The following is an 18,399-nucleotide window of genomic DNA, read 5'->3' as shown; positions in this document are numbered from 1 at the left end:
GCTAAACAACACACTTAAGTATCTATATTCGTTTACCATATTCGCTTCAGCACTATTCAGCCGCCACCTAAACGTCAGGGATCACCGCTTACTTTTGAGAAAACCATGATCTCAGTTTTTGCCGTATTGATCTTAAGATCATTTCCCTTGCAGTAATATGAAAACGTGTCAAGTTGCCGCTGCAGCCTGAGCAGCGCAAGATCAAGTAAAGCTGTAAAATCCACGTAGAACAATGAGGATATGGATACCCCCCTCCAACGTGGGTGGAAAGGAGCAGACGTGGCTTAGGCCAACCATGGCATCCACTATGAAATTCAGAACAAGAGCAGAGCCAAAATACACCCTTGCTTTAACCCATTTGGGGTGCTGATTGTTTTGGGCAAGGCCCCATCACCCCCAAGTTACACTCTGGTCCAAGAGTCCTCATGCAACTGGGCTCTTTTCCTCCTCTTTCACCATCAAACTCACCTGTGGCCTACTTGAAAAACCTGCCACATCATCTTTGACTTTATACAGGTCCGTGCTGCAAGTAACTCAAGTTTCTTCAGGGATTTGGACTGCAGTAATATGTGTAGCTAGCACAAGGATGCTATTAGAAATATGCCAAAAGCCCTTTAGGTTACAAGTGGTCAGAGAGAAGATTGCCTTTGTCCATAGGCTCTCCCTTACCCTCACCTATTTGGCACATTTCTTTTCTAAAGACTTTCCTGTATTGTGCTATCAGACTGTCTCTTTGTTCCCCACCTGTTCTAAAAGCCTCCCTTATATTTTTACTAAGCGCTCCTTTAGCTTGTACCTTTTTTTAAATCAATAAGTCCTTTGTAACCCTCCCTCTTTCCTGCCCTAAAGCCACCATATGTCTTATAGAGGCAATACATTTTTCAAAAGCCTTGACAGTGTGGTGTAAAGGAGAGAAGAATTGTATAAGTATCAGCTCCGTCAAGCCATTTAGAGTGTGGCATTTTAATTTGGCTGACCAAACAATTCTACGCTCATTTTTAAAGTGCAGCAGCAAGCTATTGGGCCACATGTCTCTTGGCTTAGCCATCATGTCCAGTGAAAATACAATAGGATTGTGGTCGCTACCCTCAAAGTCACCTACAGCACAATCCTTAACCATCCCAAAATGCCCTGAAGATATGATCGCTTAATTGATCATCTGGACACCTACCATTTATTATAGTCATGTTAAGACTATTAGGCAGGATTTCGAGATGCCTACCGGACCTCTATCCTAACTGACTCGGCAGGAAATATTCAGTGTGATTTCTTTCTCCCTTTGGATAATATCCCTCGCTGCACAGAGGGAATTTTTATATTTAGGTCACCCATCAAGAGAATCAGCAAGCAAGAAAATAACAATTGAGTTTCAGCCTGAAGGAGTGCCAGTTCATTGCATAAAACATTTTTGCACCCTTAGCTGCTTTTCAAATAAAAACAACATGGTCAGGCAACACCCAGACCTCCATTTCCCAGGTTTCTTGAAAGGCGTCAATCAGTACTTTGTTATCCCTGATGACCTGCAGGAGCTACTCCAAGTTCCTTTTTCAGCCCAGATATATTTCAAGGCAGGAAATTGACCCTGATGGCATCAGGATCTATGAAAAAGAGGTTTTGAAAACTCCCTCTTTGAATTGATTGTTCCCCCAATCCAGTCCATGCAGATTCGTTTTTTTCTGGAGTCTCCACCCAGTTAGTGAAGATTTGCCTGCCCTTATCTATCTTCACTACAAGGATATTTCCTAAACTACTTCGAACTCGCCTCCCTCTGCCGGAGGCCAGGGACCTTGATTGAGAAGAGGGGGGCAGGACCCTGTCCTGCTCCCATAGCTCCAAACAACTCTTGCCTGAGACAACAGGAAAGCCTGATGCTGCATTGATGTAGCATAAACATCGAAGCCTAACTGAAAGAGATCATCCAATGAGTTTAAAACTTCTTCAGCCATCTACCCTGGAGTAAAAGTGAACCCATATACAAGCCCATGCTAGGATGACTCACTGGGTTTCGGCTGGATGACCAGGTACACATCATCAGAATTTTTTTTTGCAAGCTGTGGAATCGTGCGAAGGAAAGATAAAGTGCATGATTTGTTGAGCAACCCTTCTGCGTCAGGATCTGCAAAAATATCCACAAATTGGAAAACCCAAACAGTCTCATCATGGTGATTAGCAGGGGTTTTTATCGCCCACCAAGTGGCATTCTCCAGTCTAACATTTCCAACTCTAGCTCTCTTGGGAGAATCCCCTTTTCCTGGGTGGCCGGATGAACAACATGATCAACCTTGTTGGATTTGAGAGCCACCATTGTGTCCAACCCTAAAGACTTGGATGGAATTGCAGCTATATGGGAAGGTGCCAGACACAGAGAAGCAGAGGTTGCATCAGTCGAATTGGCATGTGGCACCATCAAGTTCTCAGATGTCATGGTGCTATCTTGAAATTTAATATTTCTTGTTTTTCTCTTGGTTATTCTTCTCACTTTACTTTTTGCCTTATATCTGGTGTTTTTTTGTTTATTGTATATTATTATTCCTCCCAGCTGAAAGCCTATGTTTTTCATGATGATTTCCAGCTTGATCATGGTCAGTCTATTAAAGATCATTAAGACTTTACTTGGAACCTGTTGACTAAAGGAGTCTGCACAATTATTTGTACTCACAATTGCTGATGGCCCTTTGTCAATAAAGAGGGCTTCCAGATCTCTTAGGACTGACTGATCACATCTTTTTTCTTGCCTGTACGAAAAGATCCTGGGTTCCCTCAGCTGGGTACTCATGTCCTCTTACAAGTTTCAAAGTTCTATGTATTGGCCTTATTCTCTTCCCATTTGACATTAACAGGTACATTCTTTAGTATAATCCATATAATAGCTAAGATGTGATCTGAACTGTCAGTGTTCTTTTTCAGTAAGTACAGAATGGATGCAAAATATGTTCGAGACTCTGCAAGGATCTGGAGAAGCATGCATAACTTGCTGCAGTCATCGCTAGAGGATGCCGCAATAGGTAGGTGAAGCAGAAAGATTGTCCTGATCTGATATTAGAAGGCTGAGAGTACTCAAGAACAGGGCCATATATTGTTTCTGCTGCTTTGCTGTTTCAAGCAGAACAACCCTCTACCCATCTAAGGCTGGGGAACCACAACCTAAATGTTGAGATATCTGGGAAATATAACCCAACTTAACGATGGCTGAGAAGTCAGAGGGACAGGTGAAACCTTGATATCCCCATTCCCTGACAGTGGGCTTCAGGAGGGCTGCTCTTCTAAAGAACGACAAACTGAATTGGCCATCAGTAGCACTAGAATTTGAGAGTGTGGTGAAATATGAGCAGCAAACTGGTCATTGAAGACATTTTTACCTGATGGTAAGGGACTTCAATGACAGTGTCTTTTGGTGGACAGGGGCTTGGATATATCATCTTTAGCAATAATATTTGAAAAAAGTTTGAATTGATCTATTGAGATGAATTGTGAAAGATAATTGTGATACCTTTATTGTGGCCAGTCTAAATTGCAACATTACCACACTTTAAGCCAAGTTTCCTAATTCACCGGTTGAGGGTGCGTGTGTAAACTGCAGGTACAGTTAAAAATGATTCAATGCAATGATAACATCACACTCGAGATATTTTCTTATTCCTTCCTGTGTCATCTCATCCTGTCATCTTCTGTGGCACCAACAAGTCTTTGGTTATTTTGGAATATTGCACAGATACTGGTTTTAGAGTTATCTACAGTGCAGGAGATGATGCTTCATTTTTAGTAGATGTTGTCTTATTCATGGAGGGATGACAGTGTACATGTGTTTCAATGAAAGGACTTGGCATAGGTGATTTGAGTATCAATGTCTAAAGCTTCAGCACATGTGAATTCGGTACACCTCATGCCTGTGTCTGAGTATAATGCCTGTGTACAACATGATGACAGCCAAATGGTTTATTGGAGTCCAATATTTGGGCTTCTAAGGCAGTTAGACTATTCATTGGCACAATACGGAATGCTGACTTAAGATATTCACATAATTAATGGTTTTGTTTAAGTTTACGACTTTGGGAATTCACAAAGTGCATTTAAGTGTACCATCTTTATGTCCACAATTGAAGCGGAGATCTATAGAACTAGAAGAGAATTTCAGATATATTACAACTTTCGCTACACATGTTGGTTTATTTAGATACAAGAGACTTAGGGGGTCATTCTGACCTCGGCAGTAAAAGGCGCTTACTGCCGGTCAGAAGACTGCCATTCTACCACCGCGCCCGCGGTAAACCGCCACAGTCATTCTGACCTCCAACTGTGAAACCGCCAAAAACCCGACATCCACGGAAGCCCGCCTCATCAGCGGGCAGCGATAAACTGGAGCTGACCAAACCTCCACCGCCACGCCAACACAAACACACCCATGCCATTCTGACCCACGAATCCACGCGGCGGTCTTTTAACCGCGGTAGTCTATTGGCGGTACACACCGCCGCGGTCAAAATACACACACATATACAAAACACAGCCACATTGGACAATTTGAAATACACACACCTGATACACATCCAAACAACACTCCCACACACCCAATTAAATATAAAACACACACCCACATAACCCACAAACCCCTACGACCACAAATATCTGAGTGAAGGCGCAATACACTGAGAGAGAGCACAGGGAACGCAAAGCACAACACACACAGGAACCCAACATCATCACCCACACCACATCTACGAACACATCACCACGCACATAACCACAAACACCACCCCACACCTCATCCACACCACCCCATGGCACCCCAAAGACACCCCAGGTTCTCGGACCAAGAACTCAGGGTCATGGTGGAGGAAATAATTAGGGTAGAGCCCCAGCTCTTCGGCACACAGGTGCAACACACCACAATAGCCAGGAAGGCATAGCTATGGCAAAGGATCGTAGACAGGGTCAACGCTGTGGGACAGCCTCCCAGAAATCGGGAAGACATCCGAAAGCGATGGAACGACCTACGGGGGAAGGTGCGCTCGATGGTGTCGCGCCACAACATCGCTGTGCAGAAGACTGGCGGCGGACCCCCACCCACTCCACCCCAATTCACATCCTGGAAGCAAGAGGTAGTAAACATCATGCATCCTGATGGCCTCGGTGGAGTACCCGGAGGAATGGACTCTGGTAAGTCGATTCTCAACTACTTCCCCCCCCCAGCATGTCAAACCACACCCCCACCCTCACCCCCAATCTCAACCCCCAGCACACATCCTCCCTGCCAATGTCTCACCAGCATAACCCACCCTAAACAACATCAACCCCTGAATGCCAACACAAACCATAGACACCCATCACCTATGCATGACCACTGCACATACCCATCCACCCCCCCCCAACCACCCTCACAACACCTCCCACAAGGGAATGCCAGCACTGGGGACAAGGGCACTGTACTGCCATTTGTTAAATTTTGTTTTGACCAATGACTTTGTGTTTCACCACTGCACATATTAGTTGCTCAATGTTCACCAGTAGCACATGGTATGTTTTGTTCAGTTGAGCCGCCTATGGGCTTTGACATGGCATTAGGCATTACTTTCTGTATTCAGTTTAGCCGCCTATGGGCTTTGACATTGCATTAGTCATTACATTCTGTATTCTGCCTATTGGCTTTGACATGGCATTAGCCATTACTTTCTGTATTCAGTTTAGCCGCCTATGGGCTTTGACATTGCATTAGTCATTACATTCTGTATTCTGCCTATTGGCTTTGACATGCTGTATCCAGTCTAGCCGCTTATTGGCTTTGACATTGCATTCCTATTGGCTTTGACATGATGTATTCAGTTTAGCTGCCTATTGACTTTGATATGCTATTAGATATTCTGCCTATTGGCTTTGACATGATATTATACATTACACTTTGTATTCAGCTCCGCTGCCTATTGGCTTTGACATGATATCATATATTACATTTTATATTCAGCTCAGCTGCCTATTGGCTTTGACATGATATTATACATTACATTTTGTATTCAGCTCAGCTGCCTATTGGCTTTGACATATTATACATTGCATTTTGTGTTCAGCTCAGCTGCCTATGGGCTTTGACATGATATAAGACATTGCATTTTGTATTCAGCTTAGATGCTTATTGGCTTTGACATGACACTAGACATTGCATTTGATATTTAGGTTAGCTGCCTATTGCCTTCAACATGACATTGCATTTGATATCTAGGTTAGCTGCCCATTGCCTTTAACGTGGAGTTAGACATTGCAGTTGAGAATCCAAGCTGTATTTTTCCAAGCTGTGTTTTTGCACAAGATGAACCAAGATGTTTTTCTCACAGTAGACTAGACATGATAAGAGAGAGTACATGGGTGTTGTTTTTTCTTCGCTTGAGCTTGGGAACAGGAGTAGTCTTGGAGACCTGGCCAGTCTCCAAAAGGCTTGCTCAGTTTCCCAGGTCTGAGAGGAGGGGGCACACCTTTGTAACGAATGTAACAGGCTGCAGAGGGTCAGATTCGAATCTGCCGGACCTCGTGCTGGAGCTTGGCGCCAGCTGCCAGCAATCCCGTGTGGGTAGATGAATCTCTCTTTCTCGCGGCTGACAGGGGTCATCAGCTTGCAGACCTTAGAAAGATGAAGCTGTAGATAATTCCCACACGGTGAAGTATTTGTTTTGCTTTGCATTCAATATCTTATAAATATAACCTGCTGTGTATATTGCAAACTGATATATTTTGTTTGATTAACGCGGACTTGAAAGCTACTAATTCGTCATACATAAATATTGGGATTGGGGAAGAATTAACAACAATAAAAGTCTTCTTTGACCTCAGAAGTGCATTTCTGTTGTGTTATGTTAGTGCTTAGAAACCAGATAAGAGGAAAGCACTACAGGCACTCACAAAATGCACCCCATGGCACACACAAAAGCAATAACCATACTCTTTTACCCCTGCAGGGCCCGACCGCCAACACACCGCCACGGAGGGTCCAGATTTGTCCATCCCACCCCCAGAACAGGCCCCCAGTGAGGACAGCAGCTCTGTCGACCTAGAACCTGATGACCAGCCCGGACCATCGGGGACCTCTGGACAGTCGGTTCCCCACACACAGATACAGGCCACAGCAGACCCAACCCCCCCTGGGAATATCAGCACAGCCCCCACCCAGCGGGCCCATGCCTCTGTCTCCAGGACAGGTCAATCAGCGGTGTGTCCGCCACTACAGGGCACCCAGGCTGACCCAACACCCCAACAACAACAGGGACCTGGGGGCAGTGGTAGTGGGCACACCGTCCAGGGGACAGAGGCCCGGGGAAACAGGGCAACTGGGAGGGCTGCTGTGCGACAGGGGGGGAGGACAGGCCCAGGGAACCGACTCTCCAAGAGGTCCTCACCACCATCATGGGAGCATATCACCACTCCCAGGAGACAATGGTGACGGTACTGGCCAGGTTCACGGAGATCCAGGCACAGCAGGAGGAACGCTACATGGGGTTCAGCAATGAACTCAGGAACATCGGTACCGCTATGGGGACCATAGTCCAGGCCCTCAACCGGATAGAAAACACATTGCGGGACCATGTGGCACCCCAAAGGGCCCCTGTCACTAGCCAGGACCAGGAACAGCCTACCACCTCCGCCGGCGCTAGTGGACAGGAGGCCCCACCACAACGACAGGCCACCAGAACCCCACCTCCTGCTGAAGAACAACCACCCCGCAAGCGGAACCTGAGATCTCACAGGAAGACAGAGTAGGATGCCAAGACACCCGCCAGCCTAAGATACCCCCTGATGTCATCCCACTGTCCCACATTGTCACCCTGTCCAACCTTAAACAGCCCCTGCTCCATCCTTCCACAGGCATATGGACAATGCACCTGTGAAACTGAGAACTGGACTCTGCCATGAACATTACTCCACCATCACCCATCACCGTTTTAATAACATGTACCAATATCTAGCACTATAAATAAATCACTCATTGCACTGAAATCATTCAGGAGTCAGCCTATATTTTAAACAATTGTATTACACATTACTGTTCAATAATGTTCAGACAATTTGTGATGACAACATACCGATGTCAATAAGCTTTAGTCCATGGGCCAACCAAGCAGAAGTCACGCAGTGGGACATACAGCACTGAAAAGGGAAGGGAAAATCAAAAATCAGTTAAAAAGAACTGTGGGGAAATACACAAAGTAGAGATGCAGGAGGCTATAAGTAAATGTAAAATGGCGTGGGTGAGTCTTTCCTGTGTGCTACTGAAAATACTGTTGGATAACTGTGTCCCTGTTGTCTGTGTCGTCCCCGTCGTCTTCCTCCTCTTCACTCTCCACAGGCTCCACAGCTGCTACAACACCACCATCTGGACCATCCTCCTGCAGGAAAGGCACCTGCCGTCGCAATGCTAGATTGTGCAGCATACAGCAGGCCACGATGATCTGGCACACCTTCTTTGGTGAGTACATCAGGGATCCACCTGTCATATGCAGGCACCTAAACCTGGCCTTCAGAAGGCCGAAGGTTCTTTCTATGATCCTCCTAGTTCGCCCATGGGCCTCATTGTACCGTTCCTCTGCCCTGGTCCGGGGATTCCTCACTGGAGTCAATAGCCAAGGCAGGTTGGGGTAACCAGAGTCACCAATTAGCCACACACGTTGTCTCTGTAGCTGTTCCATCACATAAGGGATGCTGCTATTACGCATAACATACGCGTCATGCACTGACCCAGGGAACTTGGCATTTACATGGGAGATGTACTGGTCAGCCAAACAGACCACCTAGACATTCATAGAATGGTAATTTTTCCTGTTTCTGTACACCTGCTCATCGTCTTTTGGGGGTACTAAAGCCACATGGGTCCCATCAGTGGCACCAATGATGTTGGGGATATGTCCAAGGGCATAGAAATCACCCTTCACAGTGGCCAAATCACCCTCCTCAGGGAAAACAATGTAGCTCCGCATGTGTTTCGTCAGGGCAGACAACACTCTGGACAAAATCTTTGAAAACATAGGCTGAGACATTCCAGATGACATGGCCACTGTTGTCTGGAATGAGCCACTTGCCAAAAAATGGAGGACTGACAGAACCTGCACTAGAGGGGGAATTCCTGTGGGTTGGCGTATGGGGGACATCAGGGCTGGCTCCAGCTGGGCACACAGTTCATGTATAGTGGCACGGTCAAGTCGGTAACGTAGTATGATATGGCGTTCTTCCATTGTCGACAGGTCCACCAGTGGTCGGTACACGCGAGGATTCATCCTTCTCCTCGCAAGTCCCAGCGGACGGTGCCTAGGAAGGACAACATGGAGTATGGAGTCAAGCAAATCACAGGTACGTTCACCACAGCTTGCATAGCACACGGTTATCTATGTATTGAAAGGCGTGTATGTGTGGCAATGCAAGGCCTAGGCCTGTGTGACGCAGTTGAAATTAAGCCATGTGGGGCCTTGAAATGGCGGCTGCCTGACCTGTGAAGTGGGACAATGGGATGTGAGGTCTATGCGCTGGCGTGGCACACCGTGGCGGTAGGTGGTGGAAGACCGCTGTACGAAGACGCATTGGTTAACATTGAAGCCTATGGGTTTCAGGAGCCAATGAGGATGTGCGCCGGCGGTCGCGGTACGCACCACCGCGGTACGCACCGCCGCGGGCGTGACCGCCATTTTCTATCTGCTTAATCACTCGAGACCTGATCATCCACAGGAGAGGACCTATACTGCAAGTGCTGCTGTGACCTCGGTCTGGAAGAGACAATAGCTGCTGCGACTGGGGAAAGGGCCCCTGCCTTCAAGTCTGAAGAGTTGGAGAAACTTGTGGATGGGGTCCTCCCCCAGTATGCGTTACTCTACGGTCCTCCAGACCAACAGGTAAGTACACTGGGTGCACATTGAATGGGCTATGCCTGTGTTGAGTGGGGTGGATGTAAGATGGTGGGGTGGGGAGCGAATGAGGAGTGCAACGTACGACAGATGAGAGCATGTGCCACATGGCAAGGTTGGGGAGGGGGGGGCAATCACATCTAACATGCAGATAAATTATGATATTTACTTTCCCACCCTGTACATGTCAAATAGGTCAGCGCCCATCAGAAAGTCGACATTTGGCGTGCCATCGCCAAGGAAGTCTGGGCCCTGGGGGTCCACATCAGACGGGGCACCCACTGCTGCAAGAGGTGGGAGGACATCTTCCGCGGGACCAGGAAGACCACCGAGTCACTGCTGGGGATGGCCTCCCAACCTAGGAGGGGTGCCAGTCGTACCCTGACCCCCCTGATGTCCCGGATCCTGGCGGTGGCCTACCCTGATTTGGATGGACGCTTGAGGACATCACAGCAGACACAAGGGGGTGAGTATCTGCACATTCTGCTATCTATATGCGCAGTGGAGGAGTCTGGGTGGGAGAGGAGGGTTGTGGGTGACATTAGGCCAGGGCGCTTTCTGTAGTGTAGTCCTCTCCTTTAGGCATGGCCCAGTGCCCCCGCCCCCCACCTCTGTAGGGTGCCAAGTACAGCTATCCATGGTCCTGCATCATCCATGTGTGTATTTGTTGTGCATAGACCTGTAGGCCTGGTCACAAGTACTGAGTAGTATACCCCGATTGCGCAGCGTAGTGCATGAGGCTCCTGTGTCTGTCCTCTCCGCCAACAGTGTTGACATTGCATGCACTCAACCTGTTTTTTTTTTTCTCCACCCACCCTTTTTCTTAATCTTCTTGTGCATGTGTGCATTAGCATCATCAGGCGGAGGAGAATTGGCAACGGAGCACCAGGGAGCTGCAAGTCACAAGGCCCCGGTGGGCCGTGGTACAGACACCGAGGGCACCAGTGATACGGAGGGCGAGGGGAGCACCACAACGGGGACCGGTGGTGACACCAGCGACACCGACACGTCCTCGGATGGGAGCTCCCTAGCGCACCAGCCCGGCCCTCCCAGCAGCCCCTCAGCCTACGCTCCGTGCCCGCTCGCCCAAGAAGGCGGGCGTCTCCTTCGCCCAGGCACCTCAGCCCCTGCCCCTGTTACCCCTGCTGCCCTCAGTGAGGAGGTCATTGACCTCCTTCAGACCATCATTGTTGGGCAGACTACCCTTTTGAATGCCATCCAGGGGGTAGAAAGGGAGGTGCATCGGAGCAATGCCTACCTGGAGGGCATTCATTCGGGTCAGGCTGCCCATCAACGATCGTTCAATTCTCTGGCCTCAGCACTGACGGCAGCCATTGTCCCTGTTTCCAGCCTCCCTCTTCTAACTGCCTCCACCCTGTCTCTGTCTCCTGTTCCTCAGCCTATCCCATCCACACCATCAGACCAGCCTGCACACACCTCAACACCCAAGGGCAGCTCATCCAGACACAAGCACCACAGATCCCACAAACAGTCACCTAAGCAACACCCAGATGCAGACATGCCAACAGTCACTACCACCTCTGTGTCCCCCTCCTCCTCGTCTCCCTCCTCCCTCCCTGTGACGTCTACACTCACACCTGCATGCACACCACCATCAGCCAGTGCTTCCATCACCACCACACCCTCCAGTACAGTCCGCACACGTGCAGTCACCACCCCCACTGCCATTTACACGTCCCCTGTGTCCTCTCCCAGTGTGTCTGTCACCCCCTCTTCCAAGACACACAAACGCAGGCAGCCACCCACCCAACAGCCATCCACCTCACGACAGCCTACGTCACAATCACCTGCACCCAAACACAGCACACCTGACTCTCCTACAACCACATCCTCTTCCTCCACTCCCATCACCACTACTCCCACCCTTTACCTTGGTCTTAAAAAAGTTTACCTCTCCAATCTTAACCTCTTTCCCTCCCCTGACCCACCCCCTCCAACTGCTAAGAGTCCCAAGAGCACCTCAGCCACCACCAGCCCAGCTACAAGTGTCACTGTAGTGCATGGGTTCTGGAGTCCACCCTTTGGCAGCAGTGACACATCTGTCAGCAGCAAGGGGACAGCCAGCCCCCCCCCTGGCAAGAGGACCCGGAAACTCAAGGGCCGCTGTGAGAAGCCTGACACGGCTGCCCCCAAGGACCAAAGTCCGGCCACTTCACCTGCCACAACATCCAGGGGAGGCAAGGCCCAGAGAGCCTCATCTAAGGAGCGAAAGGGCAGCAGGGCGGAGAAGTCAGCCAGCAGGAGCGCGGAGCAGGAGGGCCCCACAAGCCCAATCCCGGGTGTAAGGGAGGACACCCAAGGGCCCAGGACTCCGTCCCCGAAGGGTCCAGCAACTGCACGGTCAGAGGGCGACTGAGCAGGGAGTCCAGGCCAGGTCTGGCTCCCTTGAATTACTGGACAAGCACCGCTGAACAGGGCCCCGCCGTGCAGAAGAGCACCGCTGAACAGGGCCCCGCCGTGCAGAAGAGCACCGCTGAACAGGGCCCCGCCGTGAAGATAGGCACTGCTGAACAGGGCCCCGCCGTGCAGAAGAGCACCGCTGAACAGGGCCCCACCGTGCAGAAGAGCACCGCTGAACAGGGCCCCGCCGTGCAGAAGAGCACCGCTGAACAGGGCCCCGCCGTGCTGAAGAGCACCGCTGAACAGGGCCCGCCGTCTCAAGCACCGCTGAACAGGGCCCCGCCGTGCAGAAGAGCACCGCTGAACAGGGCCCCGCCGTGCAGAAGAGCACCGCTGAAAAGGGCCCCGCCGTGAAGATAGGCACCGCTGAACAGGGCCCCGCCGTGCAGAAGAGCACCGCTGAACAGGGCCCTGCCGTCTCAAGCACCGCTGAACAGGGCCCCGCCGTCTTAAGCACTGCTGAACAGGGCCCCGCCGTGAAGATAGGCACCACTGAACAGGGCCCCGCCATGCAGAAGAGCACCGCTGAACAGGGCCCCGCCATGCAGAAGAGCACCGCTGAACAGGGCCCCGCCGTCTCAAGCACCGCTCCGCTGGGCCCCGCCGTCTCAAGCACCGCTCCGCTGGACCCTTCCTGTCAAGCACCGCTCCGCTGGGCCCCGCCGTCTCAAGCACCGCTCTGCTGGGCCCCGCCGTCTCAAGCACCGCTCCGCTGGGCCCCGCCGTCTCAAGCACCGCTCCGCTGGACCCTTCCTGTCAAGCACCGCTCCGCTGGACACTTCCTGTCAAACACCGCTCCGCTGGGCCCCGCCGTCTCAAGCACCGCTCCGCTGGGCCCCGCCCTCTCAAGCACCGCTCCGCTGGACCCTTCCTGTCAAGCACCGCTCCGCTGGGCCCCGCTGTCTCAAGCACCGCTCCGCTGGGCCCCGCCCTCTCAAGCACCGCTCCGCTGGACCCTTCCTGTCAAGCATCGCTCCGCTGGGCCCTTCCTGTCAAGCACCGCTCCGCTGGGCCCTTCCTGTCAAGCACCGCTCCGCTGGGCCCTTCCTGTCAAGCATCGTTCCGCTGGGCCCCGCCGTCTCAAGCACCGCTCCGCTGGGCCCCGCCCTCTCAAGCACCGCTCCGCTGGGCCCCGCCCTCTCAAGCACCGCTCCGCTGGACCCTTCCTGTCAAGCACCGCTCCGCTGGGCCCTTCCTGTCAAGCACCGCTGGCACAATGACAGTGCCGGTTCTGTGTCGAGCTACTGTTCACGGTTCACTGTGCCCACCATGCCTCCTCCATGACCAGTGGTCTCTGTAATCCACCTGATGGACTGTGGCTTTGCACTCCCCAGGATTGTACAGTGGGCAACCCACCCACTGTAGAGACATTGAGAGACTGTGGCTTTGCACTCCCCAGGATTGTACAGTGGGCAAACCACCCACTGTAGAGACATTGAGAGACTGTGGCTTTGCACTCCCCAGGATTGTACAGTGGGCAAACCACCCACTGTAGAGACATTGAGAGACTGTGGCTTTGCACTCCCCAGGATTGTACAGTGGGCAAACCAACCACTGTAGAGACATTGAGAGACTGTTCACTCCCCAGGATTGTACAGTGGGCAAACCACCCACTGTAGAGACATTGAGAGACTGTGGCTTTGCACTCCCCAGGATTGTACAGTGGGCATGGTGGCCCCTTCGTGGATCTGGCATCGTGGACTCATGTGGCTGTGGTGCCCCCCCTTCCCTTCCCTCTGAGGTGCCTGTAGTTTTATCATCAGATGCCCCAGCAGTGTTCTCTCCAACGGACTCAGGTCTCCTGTGTGGGCTTTGCCCTTGTGTTGATACATTTTGGCCCACGGACACTTGGAATTTCGTTAAATGTGCAGGACTAATTGCCTCGGTTTATCGATTGCACAAAATATTTATTTTCTTTTGTATTATTTTTATTGCTATTTGACCATGGCTTAACAGAGGCTATTTTTTACACAAATTTTGTTTCTCTATTTGATGATGTCTTTGCATTTTTCCGGGGGGTTTGGGTGGTGTCACTGTGACTTGTTGCTCTGCATTGGTGTGTACATATTTGGGGGGGGTGGGGGTCGCATATGTGTGTGCCGTAACCTTTCCTCCTCCCCCCTCCCCTGTGTCGTAGGTGCAGTACTCACCGTTGTCGTCTGCGGCGGCATGGTACTCGTGGTAGATGAGCAGGTAGACGAGAGCAGGTAGGATGTTTAATTCGGGTTCCATGTTGTCCTCCGTCCTCGTGGAGTGCATAGAGGTGAGCGTTTTCCCGTTCATAGTCTGTTTCTGCTGTGTTTTTATCGGCGGGGCTCCCGCCCCGGAAAAGGTGGCGGATTGGTGAGTTGTGATAGGGTGGGCGGTACATTGTCTGCCGCCTGCCTGTTGGCGGTGACCGCCAACCTGTTTGTTTGTCCCGCCGTGGCGGTCGGAGTGTTAAAGTGGCGGGATGTGTTGGCAGTTCCCGCCAGGGTCAGAATTCAATTTTTTGGACCGCCGGCCTGTTGGCGGGTTGGCCGCCGCTTTATCACCGACCACCAGGGTTAGAATCACCCCCTTAGGGTCTCAGTTACGTGGCCCTAGCGTCACACTGTACCACCAGAGCGTCATTTTCTTTACGCTTTGGTGGCACAATGTGCCAACCCATTTTACAAGGCCACACAAAGCCATCTTGCATGACTTTTCATGCCATGTAAACATGGACCTCTTTCAAGCATAACTCTACTTGAAAGGGGCGTTCTATGGGTGTTGCTTGGGGTATTTCCAGGCAACACCCGTGGAATCCAAAGGGAGATGACACATTCCCAGATTTTCAAGTCTGAGAATGTGTTATATTCCTACACCACCTCACGGGTGGCATAGGAATGATACAAGGGGGAGAAATATCTTTATTTCTCCCCGTTTTTTCTTCTTTCCATGTATGCTGCATTCTGCAGCATACATGGAAAGAGAAAAAGCCCTCTTGTGATTGTTTTTGTGCAGGAAGGTGTCCTTTCTTGCACAAAAACAACCATCCCCACAACACAGGCATCCTTGCACCATGGGGCAATGGTGCCTTTGTTGGCACTAGGCAGCAATTTGAGCACCAGCACAGTGGGGAGGACAGACATGCACTGTATCTTGCAGATAGAGTGCATTTCCGCCCTTAACCGGTGGAACAAGGTGGCGCATCATGGCACTTGTGGCGCCACCCTGTGTCACAGGCTCCGTTAAATAAGTCCCTTAGTTTTGATGTGTCATTGGCTGCAGAACTGTTCCAAGACATTAGAGGACACATCATGCAACCTGTTGTGAATGTATTTAACTATAGCAATGACATTTTGGTTAATGGAACTACACACAGGGAGCACAAAGCCCTCAAACAAGTATGTCAATTACTCACAGAGGGTTGACTTTAAATGCTGAAAAGCCTCAGTTCAATAAAACAAAAGTGAAATTCTCTGGCCACACATTTTCTGATGGGGTCATGGAACCTGACTATGTAAAAGTATAAGCTATAAAAAATGCTGAACCCCCACAAGATGTTCCAATGGTACGTTCTTTTTTTTTGGGAATTGCCAGCTACTGTTCATGATACATAAAGGACTTTGCCACTGTCAGTGCTCCACTATGAGAGTTAACCAAGAAAAATATTTGTTTTAAATGGTCAAGAGAATGTGAAAAGTATTGCAAGAGAATCAAACATAAAATAGAAAATTCTACAGAAATTGCATACTTCAATCCAAAGCTTCATACTGAGATTGTGATCGAGGCTAGGCCTGTTCGGGTAGGTGCTATAACTTCATAGCATGGCAGATGTCCAACTGCCAGAAGACATATTGTGACCTATGCTACTCGAAGTTAAGCAGAATGTGCTTACTCTCAGGAAAGTTTATGTGAGCTGTTGTACAGGCTTGTGAACATTTTCATGTATTCCTGTATGGAAAGCCTTTTACTCAGCTGACCGATCATCAAACCTTGCTGAGTATCTTTGGCAATCCAAAAGCTAAGATGCATCCTCAAACTGAGAGGTGGGAACTATGATTGCAAGAGTATGATTACGCAACTGTGCATTGACCTGGAAAAGATCAAGATCCTGCTGACTACTTTCAAGAGTGCTCATTCAAGGTCATGGCACTCCTTCCAAAACCTTTCCAGCCTACATTAATTTAATTGTCAAGTCAATTACACCAGTTGCTATATCATTAGCCCAGGTTGTCACTGCTAGTAGTCATGATAGTCAAATATTAAAGTTAAAAGACATAATTACACATCAGTCATAGAACAAACATTATCAACCTCTAAGAACTATGGTGCATATCAAAAATACAAGAATGTCAAGAATTAATTATCCAAACTCAAGAAGGGGTTTTTCTGTGAGGATCAAGGACCTTGATTCTAGAGAATCGACAGCCAAAAATGATAGAAGTGATTCATGAATGACATTGTGGTGTTGCTGCTTCAAAGAGAGCTCTTCTAGATCGAGTTTGGTTTCCGTACCTAGATGAAAGTGTTGAAAAAGTGCTCAAAGCCTGTGACCTATGCAATTGCCTGTCAACCAAAGTCACTCAACATAAGCTTGGCATGTCAGAACTTCCCAAACATGCCTGGAAGAAAGAAGTTGTTTATTTCTTTGGTCCACTTGACAATGGACATCATTTAATTATGATAATAGAAGAATATTCATGTTTTCCATTGGTCGAAGATCTCTTCCATGACACATGAACGCGTAATCGAGAAACTTGATGGCATATTTGCAACATGGGGTTTGCCAGTCATTGTGAAGTAGGGCAATGGTCCACCCATTAATAGCAAAGAATTTAAGGAATATCTGTAGCATCTGAACATAAAGCATTAAAAGATCACACTCTTGTGGCCACAGGCCAATGGACTTATTGAAAGTTTTATTTGCCTGCTAAAGAAAGCAATACAGAGTGCAACTCTTAAGAAGCTAAGTTTAAAAACAATACTGACAAGGGAAGACCCTTACCAGAGACTTTTCTCATTTCAGTCCTGTGTTTCATTGGTCTTCAACTCGAGATGGTATAGGCAAGACAGATTTTGATAACTCAAGGACTGTTGCTGATTCATTACCATGATTGGCAACTTTTGACAATGAAAACAACCATATACAACTTCCAGTAACCAGCTCAGGTAGAAAGATCAAAGCACCAAGAAGATTCATTGATGTGATTTAGTTGTACATGTTACTATATTTGTAGCTTTTTGTGTTTGTGTCATGATTTTCTAAAAGTGTGCAATTTTCCATTTAACAGGGTAGGAGATGCAGTGTCTTGCACAACTTAGAACGGAACCTTTCTGAGTCCGCGAGGACTCTCTATCAGTGTATGATGTCATAATTAGAATAGAAGGTAGGCAGGCTTGCTTTAGAATGCTGGAGTTCACAGGTACCATGTAGAGGAACAAAGACATAATCTACAGCTCCGTTTGTGGCTTAGTCGTTCAGTGGGTACCAGGCTGGGGAAGACGCTACAGAATACAGATATTAAAAACATTTTTTGAGTTATATTATCTTTTAACTCTTCACTGATGGCCTTGATATTGTTATGAGTTACATTCACCATTGGAATGGGCAGCTGAGGGGGGCGTGGCTAGCCAGCGAAGATGGAGGGCGCTAGTTAACAGCGCTCTGCAGTGGAAGCCCGTCTATCCTTAAATTTAACCAGGACCGGGGAGCAAGCTGGAGACTACAGCTGTGCCTGCCTGACCGCTGATCCCTCTGGCCTTGGCGGGACCGTTTGGGAGTACGCTGGACCCGCTTGTTCAGTGCTGCGATTTCCCTTTGTGAGACCCAGGGGGAGCGGCCTGGCCTGCAGGGGCCGGTCGGGCCAGTCGAGAGGACAGTTGGCCCCTTGTTGGGGACCTCTCAAGGAGAGGGGTGACGGTGCCCTTGACAGAGCCAAAGGAGGCAACACATCCGTTGTGGCCTGCCAAGCTGAGCTATGTGAAGAAAAGCTGGAACGTATCTATACATAAGGTGAGCAGTGACTCGTCTGGCGGCAAGGGTAAGGTGTGACATCGCTGGGCTGGTGGTGACCTGGCGAGCGGAGCCCGTCAGCCCTGGATGCCCTTGGCGACGAGGCAGTCTGGGTGATCACTG

This window comes from Pleurodeles waltl, chromosome 10 (genome assembly GCF_031143425.1).
Source record: "Pleurodeles waltl isolate 20211129_DDA chromosome 10, aPleWal1.hap1.20221129, whole genome shotgun sequence".
Taxonomy (NCBI): domain Eukaryota; kingdom Metazoa; phylum Chordata; class Amphibia; order Caudata; family Salamandridae; genus Pleurodeles; species Pleurodeles waltl.
The sequence above is the reverse complement of the archived record's forward strand: the minus strand, read 5'-3'. Positions refer to the sequence as shown.